At 39.2% G+C, this 24,153-nt stretch overlaps 1 long non-coding RNA gene across 4 annotated transcripts; it reads right to left on the bottom strand.

Annotated features, from left to right (window-relative positions):
- Positions 1-12,564: 12,564 nt before the first annotated feature.
- LOC144336182 (uncharacterized) lies at positions 12,565-17,903 on the bottom strand. 4 transcript variants are annotated; one of them, XR_013407725.1, is made up of 3 exons: positions 15,382-15,649; positions 14,598-14,743; positions 12,565-14,309 (listed from the first exon to the last, which is right to left on the bottom strand). It is a non-coding gene; the product is annotated as an uncharacterized LOC144336182 (long non-coding RNA). The 4 variants fall into 4 exon arrangements; XR_013407726.1 differs by lacking the exons at positions 14,598-14,743; positions 15,382-15,649 and adding an exon at positions 17,296-17,903; XR_013407724.1 differs by lacking the exon at positions 14,598-14,743.
- Positions 17,904-24,153: the final 6,250 nt, after the last annotated feature.

Genomic DNA, 24,153 nt, shown 5'->3' on the forward strand with positions numbered 1-24,153 from the left:
TTATTAAAAGTAATCTTGAATACTTAACATTAAGTTTTTTAATCTTTTTGGAAGCCTACTTAAAACTCACTTTATGATAATGAGTTATACGATAAGTATGCAATTTATTGTAATTGGTATTCTAGATTTTTCAAAATATCTGCCATTTGTTTCTAAATGAATGATATCTAACTACTGTTTTACATTATCTAAATAACTTGGATTAATAACTCTTTTACTGAAAGTTTCTCCATATGAACTTTGCCAGTGAAACTATCATTTTTCTCTTTCTTCATAATGAAGCCCACTGGCTTCAACCATTTATTCTATACCATTATTTTCCTAACTTTAGTTTTCTCGGTGGATATTTTAACCCTAATTTGCTAAGGTATCTCTGAATAGCTGACATATATAACTGAACCCAGCACTTCTACAAAGTCTCTCTTCTGTATTTCTGTAACATCTTAGCATAATATTTTAGTACTTACATGTTTACAGGCCTTCTTCCCTCAATTACAATAAGAAACAAAAGAATAAACATTGTGCTCTAGTCGACACTATAGGAGAAACTCCTGGTACATAGTTGGACTTTATAAATATTTCATAAATTATTTCTAAAACAAATGACATATCTTAATATAACACAATACTTTATTTTATATGTTACCTTTCATTAGATTGGAAAGTACAATTTCTTTCAGCAAGAAAATGTGTAGCACATACCAACATTATTTATGTTGACCTCACCTTTATTTCTGACAGAATACCTTCAGTCACTTCTTTCCTACCAAAGTTCATGCGTCATCATGTAGGCATTCTTTCACTGCCATGCACCATTTCCAAATCACCACTTTTCAACTATATATATTATTTTGAAAAATGTCTTTCTTTTAATCATTACTCTCAATTCATAACATTGCAATGATACCTATTAAATCATAATCATGTCTCTATGTCAGAATTTCCAGATTACTTTGTTATTTTAATTAGGAGCAGTGTTAAATAAATCAGCCTAGGCAAATCAGCAACAAACATCTTCTGTGTCAACATCCCCATGATATCACTTCTGAGAAATATTTTCTTATACAGGCTGGCTTACTTACCTTCCCAATTATACGTTTCACTTGTAATAGAGCATTAGCCTCTCTCCTGTTCAAATACAAATTTGATTTAGTTGATGATTTTAATAAATTATATGTGTGGTTTGGTTTGATTTGGTTTTCTTATGAGGTGAGATATTTTTGCTAAAGAAATAATAAAATTCTTCTCTTGGATATCAATATATTATGTATTTGTTCAATTGCTTTGTCATCCATTTTGCCCAAGGGCAAAATGCTTCAACTATTAGAAAAATAATTGAAATACTTTCCCCAGGTAATTATTTTCCTCCCTTAAATTTCAAAGTCATCCAAGATATATTCCACATAAAACTCATGAGAATTTTCATCAGATGTTTGATGATTCCTTTGATAAGACAATGTTTTACATAAATCACTTTTATCTGGTATAGTTTGAATCTTCAAATTCTATTGTGATTTCTTTTTTATTGATATGGTAATAGTTTTCCTTTTATTTGATTATCCTATTGATTCTTTCAATAATTAAAAAAAATAATAGAATGCAAACGAAATCAACTGCAAACACGGAAAACCATGGTTTTCTACCGATATTCTAATCTTAGCTAGTTTTAGACCTTGAACTCACCAGTTAAAGGGAATGTTGTGTGCCTTGAACATAGATTCTGCAATGTCACTGAAAGAATATAAAATGAGCATTCCTCAAATCCTTTTCCTAGAAATACCTACAGTCATTTGCCAACATAAATGTACACTGGGGAAAGTTATGAGGATTGTTGGATACAGGGTGTGATCTGACACTTATAATCTAACATGTTATCATGATCCTTCAGTTAGAGTAATTCCATAAAGAACCAGTGATCAATGAAATCTTGACTCAAGTTGATCTCACAGTCATAGAATAATGTAAGGATCATAGATAAACCCTTAGGTTATTCCTCGTACTTGACAACAAAATTAGGATGGTTACACCAAACAGCTGGAAGTACGCTTACAAGTTTACCTAATTTGTAGTGTAAGAACTTTTTTGGCAGCAAAGAACAAGTGGCAGTGCTTGAGAATTTCTCCTGTTGCTCCGTCAGCTACGACTGTGTATCAGAAGTCATGCTATATATATATCCTTGGTAAAATATTAGAGATGATCAATGCCCTCACATACATAAAGGAGATAGGGTTTATTGTCCCACGGTATCTGCTTTTATCTTATTTTTGTGATTCCTGAGGGGAAAAGATGGAGTATAGTAGATTATTCTGCATCATCTTCTATTTGACCAAGTGGCAGGCTCAATTCCATTTGTTTTGCAATGTGGCATCTTTATTGAAACAGATCCATGCAGTCTCTGGAGGCTGTTATGCAGCTTTTCATCTAGAGAATGCATTTTTTTTCAAACCCCATTAGTAAATAGGATCAAAATCAATTTGCTTTTATGAGGGAAGAATAGCTATGCTTTATCACTTTCTTGTCCCTAAGCCATATCAATGTTCCTTCAGGTCACTGTCAACCTTGATCATCTTGACACAAAGAGCATCTTGCTAATACCATATACCCTGTCATACAGACAGTGCTACACAGATAGAATGGTGGGATGGCCTATGAAAGGCTTAACTAAGTTTCCAGCTTTGGGATCAATTTATGTGGGATTGAGCCATTATCCCCTAGGAGGCATATATGCTTCGGTCAGATGCTAATATAGGTTACTTTGTCTCTAATATCTGGAATACTCATGTCTGGAAACAAAGGGTCAGCCCCTGTCACTCACTCTTAGTAGCCTAGTTGCCAATTGTATGCTTCTTGTTCCATATATATATATATAGAGAGAGAGAGAGAGAGGACAGAGAGGACAGAGAGAGAGAGAGAGAGAGAGAGAGCTGTTGCCCAGGCTGGAGTGCAGTGGCACAATTTTGGCTCATTGCTACTTCTGCCTCCTGGGTTCAAGCCATTCTTCTGCCTCAGCCTCCCAAGTAGCGGGGACTACAGGCGTGCACCACTATGCTCGGCTAATTTTTGTATTTTTAGTAGAGACGGGGTTTCACCATGTTGGCCAGGATGGTCTCAATCTCTTGACCTCATGATCCACCCACCTCGGCCTCCCAAAGTGCTGGCATTACAGGCGTGAGCCACCGTGTCCAGCCCCAAATCTTGTTTTATAATACTAGTAATAACTGTGAATGGACAATTGCACCAAATTTAAACTAACCAAAACAATTAAGGGATAAAGGCCTGGTTTGCCCTTACCAGGCAAGCAACCTGGACCAACTGAACTGCTGAATGAGGGTAAAGGAGTTCTAGAACAGATGGTTGAGGAGAAAAATGATAGAATACCTATTATGGAACATGGATGTGAGACATGATGTCAAACGAAATCATTTTGGGACTTTAAGTTTTAATATCTGCCCTATTGGATTTCCGACTTGCATGGGTACTCTACCCCTTTTGTTTTGGGAAATTTCTCTCATTTGAAGTGGGTGTATTTGCTCAATGCCTGTACCCTCATCGCATCTAGGAAGTATATAACTAACTTGCTTTTACTTTTGCAGGCTCATAGGCTGAAGGGACTTGCCTTGTCTCAAATGAGACCTTGGACTTGGACTTCTGGGTTAATGCTGGAATGAGTTGAAACTTTGGGGGACTGTTGGAAAGGCATAATTGTGTTTTAAAATGTAAGGACATGAAATTTGGGAGAGATCAGGGGCAGAATAATATGGTTTGACTGTGTCACCACCCAAATCTCATCCTGAATTATAGTTCCCATAATCACATATGTGGTGGGAGGGACCCAGTGGGAGGTAATTGAATCATGGAGGCAGTTTCTCCCATGCTACTCTCATGATACTAAGTAAGTTCTCATGAAAACTGATGGTTTTATAAGGGGCTTCCCCCGTTGCTCAGCTCTCTTTTTTCTCCCTCCTGCTGCCATGTGAAGATGGACATGTTTGCTTCCCCTTCTGCCATAATTGTAAGTTTCCTAAGGCCTCCCCAGCCATGCTGAACTATGAGTCAATTAAACCTCATTCCTTTATAAATTACCCAGTCTAGTGTATGGCTTTCTTATTAGGAGTGTGAGAATAAGCTAATAAAATTGGCTACAGCAGTGGGAACTATAACTTACGGAAAGAGACTCTGAGATTAAATGTATTTGCATTTAGGGTCTCAGAAAAGTAGTGTAGACTGAGTTTTCACGAAAGCAGAGGCCCATGTTGCAGAACTGGATATTGGAAGAGGATAAGAATAATTTGGTCTTGTCAGTGTAGACTACATCAGTTACTCTTAGATACCACTTTAGGTTCTCTTGCACTGGGACACAGCATATTGTGTCATCCTTGCTACCATAGAGAATGGCCTCCTGTGTGCACAACCACCACATTTTGTCTCTTGCCCATGCTCTACACCATTCAGCTGCAATGCTAGGTTTTCCCTTTGGCACAGAGTCCTAAGATGCCATCAAATTTGCATTGTGCTCATGTGTGTGCAACCAAAAAGTGCAGGTTAATATCTTACAGGGAAAAGCCTTTGATCAATGTAATACTGGAAGCAAAGATAAATTATTTCTTCTTTCTTCATGTGGAGGAATTTCCAGAAATTAATATAGTTTCCCAGATAAGATTTCTGAGAAGCCGAGTAATAAATTATACAAGATAAAAAATGGTAGCTATTTCAATATGCACCTCTAAAATTGTTCTCCTTTCTCAATCTCATTACATTTTTAAATCAATACTGTATTCTTGGGATTGCACCTTTTCATCAAATATTAATGCACAATATTTTTCTCAGATTATATTTCCTAGGGCACCTATGCTAAGACAAATGTAAATAAGTGGACCAGTTCTGTTACTGAATAAATGTCTATCTTACATACATTTTTAAGCAAATTTTGGATACCCTTACTCTCTGCCTCCTTTTCCCCTTTCTAAGTAACTTAATGTAACTACAACCCTAGCTATCTTCTTCGTAAAAATTCCATCTATTCTTTAAGGCCCTAAAGGATTCCTGTTCTAATTGCTTGTATTACTATTTTATAATGTTTTTCAAGATGAATTTTTAAAATTTTATAAATTGTGTTCATATGCTATGTTTCTAATAATATTTTAAGTTTATTCATGCCAAAGATTGTGTCTATTTTATCTTTCTAGTACTCATCATGCCTATTACAGTCTTGTAATAATGCAGTATAAATGTTTACTTTGATGGTAATTTATGTTTTCTTTTCTGTGGTAGTTTTTATTTTTTTTCTCTCTCTACACCTCCTTTTAATAAGTAGCCAGGACTCTGATGCTCTCATACCCCACAAATGTTAATGTTTCAAGGTTTAAAGCTTTGTACAAACTACCTTCTTACATTTTTCTTCTTAAATTCTCATTTTGTGGGACATTAGTCACAAAAAAAATGAGGGTTTTTTTTTTTTTTTTTTGGAACACCTTTTAGAATAGCAGCTGAGAGGATGGTATTTTGTCTTAAATATTTTTTCTTGAGAGATTATTGAGATCAGATGGGTTTGCTGATATCATTGACTCATGCCCTGTTGGATATTTGCATCCTCAAAGGGTAGTAAGGTCTCAGAGGGAGAATGGTTACATAATGCATCCAGGAATACTGGACATTAAGCTTCAGGGACAATGTAATCCATCAAACATTTTGTGCTTTAATTGCCTCACTGAAGCAGTACCTTCTGAATTATTACACAGGCCTCAGCGGGGTCAAAGGAGATCGAATAATGAAGTAATATTAAGTTTTCCAGCAAGCATACAAAACTGCAGTTCAAAGTGAAGTTTTATTAGATTAAATAAAAAAATTATAATTTAAAATTTATTTTTTCCCCTAGCTTGTGGACTAGGATTCACGGCCATCAGACTCAAAATAAGCAATGAATTCAATTGATCATATGTCCCAGATATCTGAGTGAATAGTCATTCTCCTGCCTTTTTTTTTTTCCTCCCTTGAGGTTATTCTCTTTAGCAGCATTAATGAAGTATTTGTTTGCTCCTAGGCTCTGGATAACATGAAGTCTTTTCAGTCATTCCCTTTAAGCACCAAGATCTTCTTTCTTCCTTAAAATGTGCATTTACTTTTACCCTTGAGTTTTCTATTATCTTCGTATCTGGTTGGGTCATGTAAGTCTATTTGTCATAGCTATAAATGAAATCTTGATTAGTTAAGACCATTTTCCAGCCTCCACAGTCCCTATGAATAGGACTTTAAAAGCCAGTCAAAAGCAATCATGTAGCTTTTTTTTTTCTTTCTTTCTTTTTTAATCACTTCTCTTTATTGGTTATTTAACTAGGCCAGTCTCTTATTTTTCAGTACCAGTATAATTACTTCTTAAAGCATATAAAACCAGATGGCTAATGTGGACACAGAGAATGCTTTCAACTTACCAGCATTTACAATGTTTCATTCAAGATAATACAACAAATTATTTTAGTTGATACATTTTATTTTAATTCATTGTTTTCAAATAGGTATTTTTGTTTTGTTCTGTTTTTCTCCTTTTGAGACAGAATGGATTATTAGTCTCTGGGATTTGCTCTAAGTATTTATTATTTAAATTTAGAAATCGAAGGAATCAAAAAGTAAAGTGTCTTTTTTTGAGATTGAAAATTGGAAATCCATGTGATGTTAAACTTTCATTCTTTATATGGAAACACTGTATTGCCAAAATACTTACAGGTCCATTTCTATCAGGAATTTTGATTCTTATTAAAATTATTAAACTATTCGTTTGATATTTCTTCTGGGTTTTAAAAATCTGTGTTCGTATTTGTTAAATATATTTTAAAGTTTTTGAGAACTCGGGCCATGAGGGTGATGGCAGGTCTCAGGAGGTATGCAAGTTTATGTGTCATCATTGGGAAAGACGAAAACTGGCATCATGCAAGTAATTTGCATCAGTTACCTCTTTCTGCATGACATATTATCCTAAAATTTTACAACTTAAAGTAACAGACATTTACTATACCATAGTTTCTGTGTATCAGCGGACAAACCTCAGCTGACTGAATATCTGTGTCTCAAGTTCTCATACAGGGTTGTGGTTAAGCTTGCAGCCAAGGCTGCAGTCTCTTCTGAACACTTGGCTAGGACAGGATCCACCTCCAGGACTTACTTATGTGATTTTTAGTATTCACCTCTTGTGAACTGTTAAACTGAGGGCCTCTTTTTCTCTCTGGCTATTGGACAAAAGCCTCTTACAGTCCTTGCCACAAGGGCCTACCTATAGGACAGCTCAGAACATGGCAGTTGGCTTCCCCTGAAGAAAGTCTGTGTGAGAAAGAGAAAGGGTACTAAGAAGTATAGTCTTTGTGCAACCTAATCTCATTAGGAACATCCCAAACTTCTGGCACATTCCATTCATTAGAAGTGAGTTAATAAATCCAGCCCATACTCAAGGAGAAAGGATTACAATGAGGCAAGGCAAGGAACATTGAAAGTAGTCATAGAGGTCCCTACACGTAACTATTGGTCAGCTCTTGTGGATATATGCAATAACACAAATAATAAAATAAAATTAAAGCAAGAAAGGTGCATATTTTTTAAAATAATATATTATTTAACCTCCAGACACAGCACTATCTCAACTACAAATTCTTGTTATCCTGTGAGAACAAATTCTTGCTATCTGGAGTTAGGAAAGCATAAGTGAAAAGAATATAAGTGCTGTAAATATTTGACATTTACAAAAGTTGTGAAGTGAATATGTGGATTGTGAAGTCGTGGTTCAATTTGACTAGAGTACCTCTAAAGGGAGACAAAAACCTACCTCTGACATATTTGCATATCTGGTATTCTATGATCTGTTCCCATACAGACTCAATAGCAAAATAATGAACCTATCTGCATTGTTATTTTTAGGTTTGAAAATCGTTTATCCTTTGCTAATTAACCATTGAAATACAGCTTCTGGAGACTATAAATAATTATGAACATCTTTAACAAATACCATTGCAAATTTCATATAAGAGATGTTGTCAAACTTTGCTGAGTGATTTACTGAAGGGATCCCCACGGAGTTTCTTAGCATGGATCTTCTAATACTTCAGTTTATCTCAATGCAACTCTTCATGTAAAATAATTATTATAAGCCTTTTTTCCATATAATAAAATAAAGTCATATTTAGGTTTTTCTGATTTTCCTATAGTTAAATAGTTATTTATTCTGTGGAAAATGTGGGACTATAGCCTGATTCTGAATGATAATTTGAACATAAAATTGGCTAAATAAATACTTTTTTCTGAACCATTAGACAGCTTCCAACTATTTAAATGAATGTTGATGCATTTACAATAAGGAAAACAAATATTTAAAAAAAAATTATTATTATACTCATTGTAAGAGCATACACTCAAATCTAACCAATAATACCATAGCCAAATTATCTCTGCCCTAAAATGTTTGTTCCCTGTCTCTTACATGATTTTGTTAATTGGTATTTGCTCTATGCCCAGAATCTCCAAGTTCTGTTATTTTCTGTGTAAATGAGCCGTGGTGAATTAGGTGGTTTTCGTCTTTGGTAGCCCTTTATCTGTCTACACTCATAGAGACATGAGTAGTCTCTTAAAAGATGTTTGAATATCTTTATTAAGGGCCAAAGTAAACATCGTTTTATATTTATGTATCAATATTTGCTGAATAGAATTTTAAGAAATCCTGACAACATTGGGGATTTTTTGGTATCTGAATGCAATTATTTTGGCATAGGGATTTTTTCTTTGGTTTAAATACTATAAATTTATTTAGAACATAAAATCATAATAGAAAATATGAGATTTTAATATAAAATAATAATCTATAATATGTTTGTTATCAGGAAGCGATTTTCAGTCATGTTCACATTGCTTAACCTGGGAGCATATCTTTTTAATCACATATATTCTACCTTTTCAGTTGTGGAGGAAGGATCTTGAAGACCCTGCACCTTGTCCTTAGGCTAACTTAAGGATATGGCGTAAACACTAAATTATTTGCTTCCTACACTCATTGCCCAGCCATTCATCTTTTCTTCTCCCCTGCTGACCTTCAGGACCATTAATGCTTCAAGATCTGATGTGAGTTATGAGTTCCTAATTTATGTTCTGTGAACTCAATATATTCTAAGAAAAGAGGAGTAATCCTGTGACTCATTCTTTGTAAAATTTCAAAACCAATTCAAGAACAAACAAAACATTGCCAACGTTCTCTGAAATATGAAAAACTTGGGGATGATTAAGACTTCTTTCTGTACATGTCATATTTGCTCTTTTATTGACTTACGTATCAATACCCATGGCAGCTGGAAGTCACTCAGTTTGGACTAAAAGATAAAATTGGTGTCCCGGCGCGGTGGCTCACGCCTGTAATCCTAGCACTTTGGGAGGCCAAGGCGGGCTGATCACGAGGTCAGGAGAACGAGACCATCCTGGCTAACACAGTGAAACCCCGTCTCTACTAAAAAAAAAAAAAAAAAAAAAGTTAGCGGGGCGTGGTGGCGGGCGCCTGTAGTCCCAGCTACTCAGGAGGCTGAGGCAGGAGAATGGCGTGAACCTGGGAGGCAGAGCTTGCAGTGAGCTGAGATCCGGCCACTGCACTCCATCCAGCCTGGGCGACAGAGCAAGACTCCGTCTAAAAACAAACAAACAAAAAAGATAAAATTGGTGTGAGAAATAAACCCCATCTACTGTACAGGCACCTTTGAAGAAGTTGGGGTTTCCATTGTGAATCCAAACCAACAAATCCAGCCTTCAGAATTCTCTGGCAGGTTTGTTTTCAGTGATTATGCATATTCTGATGACATAATTGCCGCCAGCCTTCCTCTCCATAGCACAGACAAAGCTTTCAGACTTTACCTATTCCTATTCTTAGATATTCTTTGGTCTTCTGTCAGGAAAAAATGTCAAAAACATCTCTGCACTAACTTTTAATAGGTACTGCCTCATGAGAATACTTCAATTTCAGGATAAGATACCAGGAGTTGGGCGAGAGTGCTAAAGCATGTACGTTACAAGGCAAAATGGCGATCTTAACAGGTATATGCCCTTCTGCTAGGAACACTCATTGGTAAGGGGAAAACACCTCAAATGAGCATGCGCAAAACTTCAGTAAACACGCACATGAAGCCCCTCCCAAGTGCTGGAGGCCACTGAACTTGGGGACAGCCTGACAGCCCACTCTGGCTCTAAAGCTTGCCTTGGTCTCTCACTCGCCTTATGCCTTTTGGAAAACTCTTTCCTTTGAGGAGGCAGGAATCAAGTTGCTGCAGACGTGTACGGATTCACCATGCCAACATACTTTGGTAGTGATGTTAAGGAAACACTTTTATAAAAAAAGTTCTGTCTTCAATTAATAGACATTCAAAATATTATAATTGGCTTGGGAGAGGTGCCACTCAATTTAAGTTAGAAATGTGACCACCAAATTCCTTATTTCTAAACTCCATATTTTATATGCACATAGGAATGAATGAAGCAATTTAGCACTAAAGACAGGCTTTGAGGTTGCCTTCAATATATTTCTGAAAATCAGTCTGCACTCTGATATTTCAAAATTCATTTTTTACATTGCAATGAAGCTTCATTTATGATTCCTAAGAACCTGGTTTCCGGGTTTGGAGTATTGCTGTTGTCTCAAGGATTTGGCAAGCTGCCTTCTCCTTCCTGTGATTGTTATCTACTGAGTTCCATTTTTCTGTTTCCTTTCACCCAGAGTGAAGTATTAGCCTTTGCATGAGTAAGAGTCTACTCTTGCTTTATACTTTTGAGAGAGACTATAGTGAGATCTCACCTAGCAATTGTCGCTCAATACACTTTCTGAAATGGTGTGGTTGAGGAGCAGTGTGCTACAGGAGTACTGCATTTTACTCGTGGTGGTGGTCTAGCCCTCTCCTAAGAATGTCATTAGAAAAGGATCTCAGTTATCCATGCAGAAGCCATGAGCAGCCTCACCAATCCTCTCTACTTGCCTCTCTGGATCACAGAAGGATGCAGTCATTCTTATGCTTCTTATGCTATGTGACATGCTATGCTTCCCTAGTGATGCCTGATCACTAGTCCATGAGTCCTATATCATCCTACAGCCTTTCTCCTTGAATCTTGCAGTCAGCAACAAACGCTTTTGCAGGCTTCTGATTAGCATATGAAAATCTGTTTGTGGCTATATGCTATGAATATCTGCCTTTCGAAGCAGACAGTCTGAAGGGGTGGCCTGCCCCTCCACACCTGTGGGTGTTTCTCGTTAGGTGGAACGAGAGACTTGAGAAAAGAAATGAGACACAGAGACAAAGTATAGAGAAAGAAAAGCGGGGGCCCAGGGGACCGGCGCTCAGCTTACAGAGGACCCACACCGGCACCGGTCTCTGAGTTCCCTTAGTATTTACTGATAATTATCTTTACCGTCTTAAAGATAAGGGAGTGGCAGGACAATAGGATCATCCGTAGGGAGGAAATCGGCAGTAAGACATATGAACAAAAACCTCTGTGACATGAATAAGTTTAAAGGAAAATGCTGTGCCTTGAGATGCATATGCAAACATCTCCATAAACCTTTTAGCATTACTTCAGCCTATCACATGGGGAGAAACCTTGGACAATGCCTAGCTTTCCTAGGCAGAGGTCCCTGTGACCTTTGGCCGTGTACCTGTCCCTGGGTAGTTGAAATTAAGAGAATGGTGATGACTTTTAACCAGCAAGCTGCCTTCAGGCACTTGTTTAACAAAGACACATCCTGCACAGCCCAAAATCCATTAAACCTTGAGTCACCCGCAGCACATGTCTCTTGCAAGGACAAGGTTGGGGGTAGGGTCACAGATTAACAGTATCTCAAATACAGAACAAAATGGAGTCTCTTATGTCTACTTCTTTCTATATAGACACAGTAACAGGCTGATCTCTCTTTCTTTTCCCCACACAATCCACCTAGGGCCTTAGGATCTGACATATTATTATATCATCTGAAATATTTTGTCTAGTTAAGATACACATATTAATTCTGTAACATTTTTAAATTTTGAAAATATATATATTTTAAATTTTGAATATATATGTGTGTGTGTGTATATATATATTTCCTTAACAACAAGATGTAAATGGTTGATAACTGGTGTTCCCAACCAAAGACTGGATGATGGGCAAATAGTGTAGTTGAAAAAACTTTAGAGTTAGACATAAGTCATTAATATAAAGCTCCTTTGGGCAGATTATTTAATCCATCTGAGTTTTAGTTTTGCTATCTATAAATCCAGAATAATTATTTTTCACAAAGTTGTTAAATATGTTGATGCATGTTAAAAAAAAAAAAAGCACAGTGGAAGAACCATTTTGAGAGATAAACTTGTTTGTCCATATTTTCTTTCAAACCTTCTAGATTGGTTTCATGGTAGTTTCAGTGGATAGAGTCCTTAGCACCACGTAGTGTGCACTATTTCAATCATTATTAAGCAAAAAATTCAGGTTACAACACCCAGAAGGGATGCTCAACTGTTGGAACCGAACTGTCGATTCCTTCCTGGGCAGGGGTCGCCGCGAAGGATCACCGACACGAGATTCACAGCAGAGAGTTATTTATTACTAGCGCGCTAGGGTCCCAAGTTCTAAGTTGGCCCTGGGACCCCGACTGCTTGTTACAGGCTGTTTATATAGGCAAATACAAGTTCAAACACAGCTTAGGGCGCGAAATTCAAACAAAGCTTTAGGCGCGTGGTAATTGGGTCTGTCTATGGCCTGAGCAAGGTGTCTTATGCTAATTGGTTAGAGCAGGACCTTATGAGGTTTTTTCTTGGAGTTGCTGATTCCGGGAACTTCGAGGCAGGGTGGGACCCCCGGAATTGGCAGGGTGGGACCCCATGAGGTTGTTTCCCGGAATTGGCAGGGTGGGACCCTATCAGGGTGGGACCTTATTGAGGCAGGGTGGGACCCTATCCAGAGCCACCTAGTGTTAATTTTTTCTATATGAGGCCTATTTTCTAAATTTTATGAGGCCTAGTTTCATTCCCTCCTCTTTTTGTGTCAGAGGCTCAATCTTGAGCCTCTTTTTTAGTCCTGAGGGTCTGGTATAGTTGGGTCAGAACCATAGCATGTAATCTATTTTTAATAAGGGTGAGTAAGTGGTTGAGTATGCATGGCCTGAAAGTCAGGATGAGTGTGAGCAGGATGAGGGGTCTTAAGATGGTGGAGATTAGGGTGCTGAGCCAAGGGGATTGGTTGTACTAATTTTTAAACTAACTTTGTTGAGATTTTTTCTCTTTTAGTTTTGCCATAGAATCTTTAACTATTTTTGAATATCTGCATAAAAACAATATTGCTCTTTTAGGGCTGCACAGAGCCCGCCCTTTTTTAGAAAGACAATTTCTAGTCCTTGTCGGTTTTGTAATATAATTTTAGACAGAGAAGTCAAGGACTTTTCAAGTTTTGTGATAGATTGTTCTATGGCTTTAAGGTTTTTATCTATGGCTACTTTAAGTTGTTGCAGATGATGGTTACTATGCACTAGGGCTGCTGTCCTGGTCTTAACTCTAGCCGCTATCTTAATTTTTAACATGTCAGCGAGGGTGAGGGAGATTAAGGGCGGGGAAGTGCTTTGAGGAGTTTTTAGTTGGGGCTTCTTAGCTTCTAATAAAACCTGGTCTGGCCTTACTGCAACAGGGGCAGTGTCTGGATTGACTAATAGTCTGATTTGGAGGGGAATTTTAGGCGGGTTGTGCTGGTATAAATAGAGACTTTATATTAATTTTGTTGTTATTTATCTGTTATTTTTTAGGTTGAAATAGAGGTCTGGAAACCAAGTCTTTATAGGAGCATTTTCGGAGGTCTTATTTAAGACCTCTTGATTATTAAAATTAATTATCTGTCAGGTCAGGCTAAATGGCCGGTGGGGGTTAGCGTCAAAAACTATACTAGAGACGGCGCAGGGAAGAAGGGTAAACAATAAGTAAGGAGTTAGATACGAGAGAGTCTTATCTTGAGCGGGTCCGCGGAGCGTTGGAGTTTTCACGTCTTAAGTGGTGTTGATCCGGACGTCTCTGGAGCAGCCTTGGCGTGGGATGCGTGGATCTAAGTGGAGATTCCGTCAACCTTTATGGCTGGAAGGGGTGACTGGTCAGGAGAACAATGTAGGGTTCTTTCCACCGAGGCTCTAGTCCTTGAGTGCGATGCCGTCTAACGTAGACAGAGTTTCCCACCTGGAAGGGGTGACTGGTCTGTGGATGTCTGGGTTTGTACAGTTCTGCCAAGGGGGCCCAGATTTGGGCCTGTACTGCTTGGAGTCCTTTTAGCCGGGCCTGTAGGTCAGTCTTAGGATCGGAGGGGGAGAAGGAATTAAGCAAGGTTGACAAAGGGGGAGGTCCTCCGTAGAGGATTTTATATGGAGTGAGCCCAAAACGGTTAGGTGTATTCCGGGCCCTTAACAGAGCTAAGGATAGGAGGCGTCTCCAATCTTTTAAACCAGTCTCTAAGGTCAATTTAATAAGGGTCTCTTTTATTGTTTTATTTATTCTTTTTACTTGTCCTGAGCTCTGGGGTCTATAGGCACAATGTAATTTCCAATTAATCCCCAATATCCTGGCGAGCCCCTGACTTACCTGAGAAACGGAGGCCGGCCCGTTATCTGACCCAATTACCTTGGGAAGTCCGAATCTAGGAAAGATTTCTTTCAAAATTTTCTTGGCTACTATGTGTGCCGTTTCTTGCCGGGTGGGGTAGGCTTCTACCCATCCTGAAAAGGTATCTACAAACACCAGTAAGTACTTATATCCAGCATAGTGAGGTTTTACTTCAGTGAAGTCTATTTCCTAATAGACTCCTGGGCGGTTATCACGAGTTCGTTTCTTTTCTGGCACTCGGGTAGCCCCAGCGTTTACCTGCTGACAGACCTTACAGGCAGATGTCACTTGTTCTACGAGGGTACTTGTCTTTGGGATTAGAAAGTCAGTTTTTTTAATCAGTAATTTTAGCTTTCAATTATTTAAGTGTGTCCAGGCATGCATCTGCTGGATCATTGCCAGGGCCTCCTTGGTCAGCATTGGGGGTTCGTCAGTGCTGCCAGCAGTTATGCCCCCGGGATTTTTTTCTTGGCCCAGCCGTGGGGGCTGAGCCTCTTTAGGGACCCCTTCTGGGGGTCCGGCAGGTGACACAGGGCGGCTGGGCTGGGGGCTGCCCTCAGGACTGGGCTCTGTGCCTTTTTGCAGGGAACTTTCCGAATGGAAACTCTGGTTGCTGTTCTCATCATTGAGATCCAGCAGGATGAGAGGGCCACCCCCTCGGGGACTGGCGCCCCTGCCCCGACGTTCCCGGCCACAGGATCTCTTTGCCCCGCCACCTGCCCGCCTTCGTTCCTCCTCCTGGGGGTCCACCACTGGCACTTACTTGAAGATACGAAGGGAAGTGTCGCCTACAGTCACTCATTGCTTCTTCCATTTTTGGACCTTCTTGATGGTGGCCATTACCTTCTTGATGTTATCTTCGGCCCGGCTCCGGGTCTCGGCCCGTACGGTCCGGCCGGCCATGCTGGCGTGGCTGGGGCCGGAGCCGAGCCTGCGGCGGGGCCGCCTCCCATCTGGCGGGCTCAGGCTTGGCGCCAGGCCCGGGCGCCGCGCTCTCGGCCTGCCGTTCCTCCGGGAGTTGGCCGCGCCCTCTTTTGTCCTTAACGCCTCCGCGAGTCCCCTGTTCTTTGCAGTAGGCACACTGGTCTTTTTCCACTTTTGGCCGTCTCCGCTTCTTTCCCTCTCTCCCTGGTCCTTTCTTTCTCACAACTGCTGCCAGGATTTTTGTTAAATGCTTATCCTTTACTCGGTTTTTACGATCCTCTCGCTCTATCTGTTCCTTCGCTAACCTGGCTTCCCTTTCCTTAGGGGTTTCTTTCTTATCTTGGCCAAATTTGTGGGGCGTTTTCCTGCCCCTTTGAGACCCGCCAACAGAGCCTGGCGATAGATTTGGAGACTCTCCCTACCTGGTGCCGTTTCACAGTCCTAGTCCGGGCGGGTGAGGGGAAATCCCTCGTCTATTTTATTGGGAAGTTGGGTTGGGAGTCCTCCTGGTCCTGGCACATTTTTCCGGGCCTCCAAGAGGACTCGCTGCCTTTTTCAGTGGTTAAGAGGACCTGCAGGAGTTGCTGGCAATTATCCTAGGTGGGCTGGTGGGTGAGGAGAATGGATTCTATTAACGAGGTTAGGGCCTGAGAGTCTTGGGAAAAGGAAGGGTTATGGGTCTTCCAGTTATAGAGGTCAGAGGCAGAGAAGGGCCAGTACTGGACTGTGTGACTGACAGTACGGAGGGAAAAAGGGAGGATTGCTAAGTGGAAGGGCCTTCTGGGTCCTCAGTCCGCCGCAAGCGGAGACGAGGAGGTGTCGGCCGCGGCGTCCGAGGGGTGAGTTTGGGCGGGGCTGGAGGAGGAGACGGGGTGGAGGGAGGGGCCGAGGGAGAAGTTGGAGAAAGGGTAGGGGTCGAGGCGGTAGAGGAAAGAGCTGGGGACAAGACAGGGGGCAAGGGTGAAGCGTAAGGTGGAGGTCCCCAAAGGGGGTTTTGAGGTGGAGGAGGCAGGGGTTCGAGAAGGAGGAGGTCCCTCTGGGGTTTATCTGGGAGGACTGGCTTATGCGGGTCCGGATTCCGATTCTTTGGGGCTTCTAAGGCAAGGAGGGTAGATTGGGATGGGGAAGGGGAATGGAGGAAGGGTTTCACCCAAGAGGGAGGGTTTCGGACCAGATCCTCCCAAGTAATTATGTAGGCCACCTGGTCTGGGTGTCCGTGTGGCCCAGGATCCATCACTGTTGCTTTAACCTGTAAGATAATTGGGAGGTTAAATGTTTCGTCCCGGGGCCACCCAACATGGAGGGTAGGCCACTTGGACGAGCAGAATTTTCGCCATCGTCCCTTACGGAATTCTATGGAGAGGTTGTGGGCTCGAGCCCGAACGTCAGGGAAGTGAGTCAGGGTCAGAGACAAAGGAGTCGTCAACGTCTGTCTTATTTCGTCCACGTATAACAAACAAGGACAAAACAAAAGTAACAAAAACAAAGACCAGACAAGTAAGGAGAAGCCGCGCAGCCAGAGAGTAGCGCCACAAGATTACAAAATATTCAGACGGCAGGGGCGGCCTGCCTACAGATTTGAGGAGGCTGACCGAGTCATTAGCCTTCTCCCAGACTACCGCCAGGGCGTCCCCCAGGGCGAAAAGTGGGAAGGTGCGGGACACGTCTGTCCCCCTTCCCCACTTAATTCAGAAGGAGTACTCTCCAGAGTTCAGAGTTAGCCGGCAAGACAGACAGAACAAAACGAAGGTACCTGGTAGGTCCGTTCAGTCAGCAGTCCGTGGCCCGGGCCAGATACGTCTCCGCCGGATGGGTCGGGGGTCCTCGGACGACCCCACTTCCCGGCCAACGCACCAAATGTTGGAACCGAACTGTCGATTCCTTCCTGGGCAGGGGTCGCCGCGAAGGATCACCGACACGAGATTCACAGCAGAGAGTTATTTATTACTAGCGCGCTAGGGTCCCAAGTTCTAAGTTGGCCCTGGGACCCCGACTGCTTGTTACAGGCTGTTTATATAGGCAAATACAAGTTCAAACACAGCTTAGGGCGCGAAATTCAAACAAAGCTTTAGGCGCGTGGTAATTGGGTCTGTCTATGGCCTGAGCAAGGTGTCTTATGCTAATTGGTTAGAGCAGGACCTTATGAGGTTTTTTCTTGGAGTTGCTGATTCCGGGAACTTCGAGGCAGGGTGGGACCCCCGGAATTGGCAGGGTGGGACCCCATGAGGTTGTTTCCCGGAATTGGCAGGGTGGGACCCTATCAGGGTGGGACCTTATTGAGGCAGGGTGGGACCCTATCCAGAGCCACCTAGTGTTAATTTTTTCTATATGAGGCCTATTTTCTAAATTTTATGAGGCCTAGTTTCACAACTACTCTGCTGCCTTTTGCCTTAGTGTTTATTTTCCTGATGAAGTTTTCTCTTCTTTTTCTCTCTCTTTTCCTGGATGAACTTTTTTAATTCCCTTTTTCTTCCTATTTTTTCCCCCATTTTTAGTTTTCTCTTCCATTTCTCAAGAAATAACTTCTTATTCTATCTCACTCACACCAAACGCTGACATTTGGGAATCCCAGATCTTATCTGTCTCTTTTCTAGTTCCTTCCACACATTCTAAAACAAGTCCAGATCTATGTACTTGTAAGTAACAGATGCTTCATTTGTTTATTTCCTCCCTCCACCCTTACATTTGATTTCTTGTTTGAGGAAAAATGACCATCTAGACAGGACATGAAAAGTGTCTGCACTTGCCTGTTTTGTTACTTGGTAAATAATGTTTTGGAAGATCTGTACCCTACCCTAGGTTACAAAAAGCGTAAAGTTCTGGTGGACAAACCTTATTTTAGTTCTTAACAACTTCATGTACATAAAAAACGTTTTCAAAATGTAAATGTTAATTGTTACAAAATCATCATTAATATCTTCTGGTGACTAGTTTAAAACTATCTTTTGGGTAGGTGACAGTTTACTATATTCTGCATCTAAGAAACTTTTTCCCTTAATTTAACTTCAGAAACATGTTTCCATAATTAAACTACTCCAGATCATTTGTGTTTAATTCTTCTGAGAGCTTGGATTAACAGTCTTCTATTAAAAACAAAGTAAAACGAAGATAAAAACCAAAAACTTATCCTTAAGGTTTAATGGAAGATCAATATTGTTTTGATTCTTTTTTTTAACACCTGCTTTCTGCATTTTAGTTATCTTTATAAAAAATTAAGGACTAAGAAGATTAATCATTATTATTGCTCTGTAGTGATTCACATGTACACAGATATCACATTTTAAAGCATTTAATAAATTAACTTTCCTAATTTCAAACCAAAAGGCAAAAAGAATGTCTGATACTCTTGGTGCTATGTATTCGGAAGGTGCCCTCAGTGCTACTGTCAGTGCTCAACAGACTTCACATTGTGTAAGTATGAAGTACACTGAGTGTTGCCTTTTTCTTAAATTCAAATGAAACCATTTTAAACAGATAATCTGCTATGTGATCAAATGAATGCTATGGAGACAAATAGAAGGTTGAAATCGAAGGTAGTTCATATATTTCACACAGTAATAATAGCGTTTGTAAATTTATTGCAGGCAATATTTATCCTAACCCATCAATTTTTTAGCAATGAAGTTTGTGAGTTACATGAATACTATATACATGTAATACTAGTAAATTTGATGTACAGCATGAAAATGTCTCGGAACCCAATGGAGTAAGAATGTGATTCATGAAGTAGCACTCCATCAAAAGGACACTTGCCTTCCAGCAAAGGCTGGGCGAATTTAGTCACATCTATTAGAAAAGAGTTCAGGTAATCACAAGGTAGTGGTTGATTTTTAAACAGTTCTCTCTGGCCTATTTGAAATTACTAGAGGAATAAGAAACTTCTGACTTGTGATGGATTTAAACATTGAGCTTTATCATGCTTTTTGGAAATAGTTTTTTCAGCATTCTTTTAAAAATCTATAATAGTTTTAAAGAGGAACATACTCTAATGAAATGTGCTAATACAGATAAGGTGACTTTTGAGCTAATTTACATTAAATGAAAGTATAAATAATTTATTTGTGGCCTGAAATAAAATTGGTATGTGTAGCTTCTCTATTATATAATCAGCACATTTCTAGTTTTAGACTAGTAGTAAGCCATTGTGGACTAGTCAAAAAATATACATATTAATCCACATTAGTTACTCAAGAAATCATTACTGGAAAGACAAGTGGATGTATGGGTTATTAGATAGATGGATCACTGGATAAACTGAGTGGTGAACAGAAAAACGAATAACCGGCTGGGCATGGTAGCTTACACCTGTAATTCCAGCACTTAGGGAGGCCAAGGTGGGCAGATCTCGAGGTCAGGAGATCGAGACCTTCCTGGCAAACATGGTGAAAGCCTGTCTCTATTAAAAATACAAAAAAATTAGCTGGGCGTGGTGGTGGGTGCCTGTAGTCCCTGCTACTTGGGAGGCTGAGGCAGGAGAATGGTGTGAACCCGGGAGGCGGAGCTTGCAGTGAGCTGAGATTGTGCCACTGCATTCCAACCTGGGCAACAGAGAGACACTCTGTCTCAAAAAGAAAAAAAAAAAAAAAGAAAAAGAAAAAAAAAGAGAGAAAGAAAAATGAATAACCTAGTAACTAGTTAGGTTTTTAATTTTTAAAGACTAGTAAGATAAATAGTCAATACTCAAAGTTTTCTTTTAAAGCCTAGGGATCTGGAAGACTTTTTTTGAGAATACATGAATTTTTGTTTCCTATTATTAGTGTATAAATAGTGAGAACTTGCACAGTCCTACTAAAATTTTTATTCATGTCATTAAGAAGATAGCTTTATCACAAACAAAAACACTTAAGCAAGAAAAAGATTATGATAACACATCCCCTTCTTTAAAAGTATTTTCTTCTTTTAGTTAATTCTAAGAATTTATCTGATTTGAGTTCTCCAGAATTAGTACTGTGACAAGGATTTCAATACTCATAGTTTCTTTGTGATATAATTCCAAAAGATGACAGCATAAAAGAAGTGAACCTGAGAAAAGAAAAAAGCAGAAGCCAATAAAGGAAGTGTGACCCACTAAGTTTCCTCTGTGGACAGCTGGAACTTAATCCTACTGCAAACTCTGCCAATTAATATGAAGAACAGTCATCAGAATTAGACCGCTAGATGACAAAGAAGCTTGGATATCTACCCACCAACCTCGTGATACAGTTATTGAGGGCTGTTCTCAGAAGGGAACATTTTTCACATAGCACTTTATTCCTTCTTATTTGTGCAGCAGACACCTATGGCCAGAGAGAATCATAGGTTTAGTCATAAGTGCTGTGAGTTGGAATCTGAACAGAAATGCATGAAAATGTGTGATGTGGGGATCTTGGTGTGGCAGAGACGGTAGCTGTCACATCACACTCCTTTCTCATTTGGAAATTGAGACATGCCATTGTATACAGTGAAGATCATTTATTCATTAGACAAGCGTCTACTAAATATGGGTCATGTGCCCCTCCTCTCAGTTAAGATCTGGAAATAAAGTGGAGATGAAGGACAAAGAAGTTGTTTTTTTTTCCCCCTCCACTAACTTGTAGTATAGTAGGCAAGATAAACAAAAGCAGAATTTCAAAAGTAGTACTACTTTACAAATGTGATAAGTGCTAGGAAGAAGTAGATGGTTTATGAAACATGTATGTTCTCTTTTTTTTGAGACAGGCAACTCCTGTTGCCCAGGCTGGTGTGCAGTGGCTTGGTCCCGGCTCACTGCAGCCTTTACCTCCTGGGCTCAGGTGATCCTCCCTCCTCAGCCCCCTGAGTAGCTGGGACTACAAGTATGCAACGCCACACTTGGTTAATTTGTTGTAGTTTTTGTAGAGATGGGGTTTCGTCATGTTACTTAGGCTAGTCTCAAACTCCTGGGCTCAAGTGATCCACCCCCCTCAGTCTCCCAAATTGCTAGGATTACAGGTGTGAGCCACCATGCCAGGCCCATATATGTTCCTAATAACTGAAAATCTGTGCTACTGTTATTCAGTCATCAAATAAATAAAACATTCTACAAAATAGTGAAATGTAGTAAATCATCACTATCAAACATTGATTTTTCGTGTATTCCACTCCTTAGCAACTAATTTATTATTTATTATTATCTTGTTTCTTGATTTATTTAGGAAGCACAGTTTTCCTTCTCATCAAGCCACCAGCTCTATGACAATGGCTCTCATTTGGGTAGGAAGCAAAGCAGATACTGAAAATCAAAAGAACATTAAGAAGAGAAAAGTTGTCATGGAAAGAGCTCTGACCTCTAATTCAGCTGAGGCTGCCAGAGAAGGAGAGTATCTGCCTCTTTTTTGTCAGGCACTTAGAAACTCACTTATGGGGAATACTAGCGATGTAGTTTGCTTGTACATAAATTTCCTACCAAAATGTATGAATTTTATACAATTTGATATTCTTTGTTTGAATGAATGAATGATCTCAAACTTTACTCTTTATTTTATTTGTCTGATTACATGCCTGTGTCACCAAAGCTGTGAAATCCTGTAAGGCAGAAAAAAAAATGTTTTCACATAGCTATACTTTAAGATACCAACATCACCTGGCGTATGGCAGGGCACAACACATATTTGATGACTAAATGAAAAGAATATAAAATATCACCTAGCTGTACACCAATAATTTGAGACATAATTATCATATCTGAGATCTGCGTGATTTTTTTTTGGAGACGGAATTTTGCTCTGTTGCCCAGGCTGGAGTGCAATGGCACAATCTCAGCTCACTACAACCTCTGCCTCCCAGGTTCAAGCAATTCTCCTTTCTCAGCCTCCCGAGTAGCTGGGATTGTAGGTGCATACCACCATGCCTGGCTAATTTTTGTATTTTTAGTAGAGATGGGGTTTCACCATGTTTGCCAGGCTGGTCTTCAACTCCTGACCTCAGGTGATCTGTCTGCCTCAGTCTCCCAAAAGGCTGGGATTATAGGATTGAGCCACTCTATTGTACATATTGTTATATATTAACACAGCATCACATGTTTTAATCTTACCACAGAACCTTAATGAAACACTGAAACTGTTTTTATTTCCAATTCAAGCATGAGTTAAGTAAAACACATAAAGTTAATTGAGTTGGTAGAGTCAAAAAGATAATAAGTGGCATAATTCCGATTTGAACTTCATTCATGACGAGCCTAAATTCAGTGTTGTTTCATGTGACTGAGCTATCAGCACCTCACTTAGACTATGTTAAGGAGTCTATTCATTTTAACCATGGCCAATGATTTACTTAGCAGAACTTTATACAAATGATATTACAGAGTTTGTGAGTGAATGTATAATCCCAACAATTATGCAGTTCTCAATCCTCAGTAGCACCTGACTGTACGTACTCTGTGAGAAATTTCACATTATATTTACTGCACTTAAAGCACAACTGGCTCCATTTGTTTGTTAATGCAGGAAAAAGTGCCTTTGTATAGATTTTTTTAAATAATAGATTAAAAATAAAGTGCTCTCTATTTTAGCTTTTCAAAGTTTTTAGATGGAAACCTTTCTCTGATTGCAATCAGTATTAAAAATTTTTTCTGAGTTATAAGAATGAATATAGAAATTCGCCTATTGCATATTGATGCCATAGCAAAAAAATTTTTCCTAGTCTTTCCTCTTCTCTTTGGATATTGTGAAGAGGTCAATACAAAATTATATTCATTTAAGAGGTAATAAAATCAAAGTATAGAGAGTTTAGTTGACTCACACATATATGTGTGTGTGTGAATCAGCCTTATTAAAATTTCTATGTCACAAATCTAAAAAGAGTCCTTTAAACCCTGCCTTATAAACAATTGTATATAGTTTAAGTTGAATGCTATCAGACATCAAAGAGAAGTGGCTCTCTAGGAAAAAATAATAAGAAAACAATTATCAAAGAAGTATCTTCACTTCTGGATGTAGGCACTATAACTGAATTTTACAATCTGAGTTGATACAGACATTGGTCTTTATTGAGTTGTGATTTTCACTTCAGTACAATAAAAATGTATTACCTTTTCTATAATTTTTACCCAGGGTAATCTTGCTTTAAATGTGTTTCTTAGTTGCCATAGCAACCAGCATTCCCTACCTTGCCATTTACACTTATTTTGAACACTTACTATAGTTTTTTGGTCCTTTTTCTTTAAACAATGACCTAACTATAAATATGTGCAATATCTGCAAAAGTTATTAAAAATGAAAATTTCAAAAATTATTCTTGACTCAGTACTAATTTCATCTTTATTAATGGTATTGTTCATCACAGTCACCTACTATTTCACTTACTGAGTAAACGTTACTAAAAGAAGAAATAAATGTATGGTTATGTAGAATAATTGCAAGTAATCTTCTACCTGTCTAGATTGACTTAAAATATTAGATGAAAATAAATATGTATATCTATTAAATAAAAAGATACTGATTAAAGTACCTCAAATCTGGCTGTATTTTAGAAGCCTTCTTTAAAAGGTATAAAGAGAATGAACTAGATAATTTATTAATATTTTCTCTTAACATCTAAAATTGTGTGCATGTGTGTCTCACTAGTGAATGTTACTGCAGGGTGAAATACAGTTAAAAACAAGAGGTGAGAAATT

The sequence above is a fragment of the Macaca mulatta genome, chromosome 17 (assembly GCF_049350105.2).
Source record: "Macaca mulatta isolate MMU2019108-1 chromosome 17, T2T-MMU8v2.0, whole genome shotgun sequence".
Taxonomy (NCBI): Eukaryota; Metazoa; Chordata; class Mammalia; order Primates; family Cercopithecidae; genus Macaca; species Macaca mulatta.